The sequence below is a fragment of the Carlito syrichta genome, unplaced genomic scaffold (genome assembly GCF_000164805.1).
Source record: "Carlito syrichta isolate Samal-C Ts95f unplaced genomic scaffold, Tarsius_syrichta-2.0.1 Scaffold54736, whole genome shotgun sequence".
NCBI lineage: Eukaryota > Metazoa > Chordata > Mammalia > Primates > Tarsiidae > Carlito > Carlito syrichta.
In genome coordinates, this window is record NW_006998832.1 from 2,210 (window position 1) to 3,534 (window position 1,325).

Consider the following 1,325-nt stretch of genomic DNA (forward strand, 5'->3'; position numbering starts at 1 on the left):
TTCACACGGGGAGATGTTTCTGACATCACCTAACTTCTCTGTCTTCTCCCTTCTGTGTCTCAGGGAACGGCAGATGAAAGAGCGCCCCTCATACGAACCTAACCATCGCCAGAGCTTGCTGCAGGAGCCCTATGAGCTGTCCCAACCTGGTCCCTGACGTGGGGAAGCCCTCTGCATCCTCACATGCGTGTTGCCTGCTGGGATGAGGGAAAAGACACTGTGCTGGCAGGTGTTGGGGCATTCTGGCCAGAGGTTACTGAACAGGCTGACATGCCTGGCCATTATGCTTTAGAAAATCATGTGGTCTCTGAAGTTGTTTTAAATGTGTCTAGCAAGTATTTAATAAACCCTTGTATAGTCATTTTTTTGTGGTTGGGTACCCGTAGCTCCAGTACTTTGTGATCTCTGTTGTGGATTTAAGAAGTCTCCACGTCACTTGCTAATGCTACTTGGCCTAACCTTGTCCAGTATGCTTTAGTCACCAAACTTTGTGCTCAAAATACATACACACTATTTTATGTTGCATTCCTCTATTTTACTCCTCAAACAGAAGTAAATGAGAGTTCGGAACCCAGGGTAAAATGGTAGCCTCATCCCATACATCATTCAAATGCATCAGACTTCTACTTTTAAAACATTACATGTTGCACGGGATGTAAACAAAACATCTACATGTTGCATTTTGTGCTAATTTTCAGTTCATAATTCCTCCAGGAAAACTCAGTCTTCCGAATACTTTTATATTGTGTAGGAATCATGCAGGGGAGGGGTTGGGGGGGGGATGATACCCATGAATTGATAGTGATAAGCTCCTAAGGATTTTTAACTTGTACTTTTGTGAACGAAGAGAATGCATAAATAATGGTGGTGAGGTAAAGTGCAGATATTTCATATAGAGTAGAACTGAATACTAGTTATGACACTTATGAATAGCTTGACACTTATGAATAGCTAACTGGGTTTTTTTAGTCAAAATCATCTGTATGTGGAAAGATGCTTCTGGAGAATGTGATCAGTAACTGATTTTCTTTCCCTGTTCACCTCTGCCAAATATAATACTGAATTAACCTATGATTGTTTATTTGTGAAATTATGAATATAGGAAATCTACCCACCCACAGCCTAAGTTACACACATTTTAGGAAGTCTGATTAGACTAAAGAGACATTTCTTCTGGTGTAGGCTGCTTCTTCTTGGTAACTTTGAAATCATTTTTGTCAGTTATTTTCTCAGATTCAGTTCCTTGCAGTGTCTCGTGGCTGTCACTCACTGAGAGAGAAACATGTGCATGCCCTACACTTCCTGGTACATTTTGCTGACAGAAT

At 41.1% G+C, this 1,325-nt stretch overlaps 1 long non-coding RNA gene across 1 annotated transcript in view; it reads left to right on the top strand.

The window, feature by feature from the left end:
- The window catches only part of LOC103250929, a 1,933-nt gene extending 1,555 nt beyond the window's left edge, over positions 1-378 (top strand). Inside the window, exon 2 of the long non-coding RNA XR_503689.1 lies at positions 64-378. This is a non-coding gene — a long non-coding RNA (uncharacterized LOC103250929). The remainder of the gene's footprint in view (positions 1-63) is intronic.
- The last annotated feature ends 947 nt before the right edge of the window (positions 379-1,325 follow it).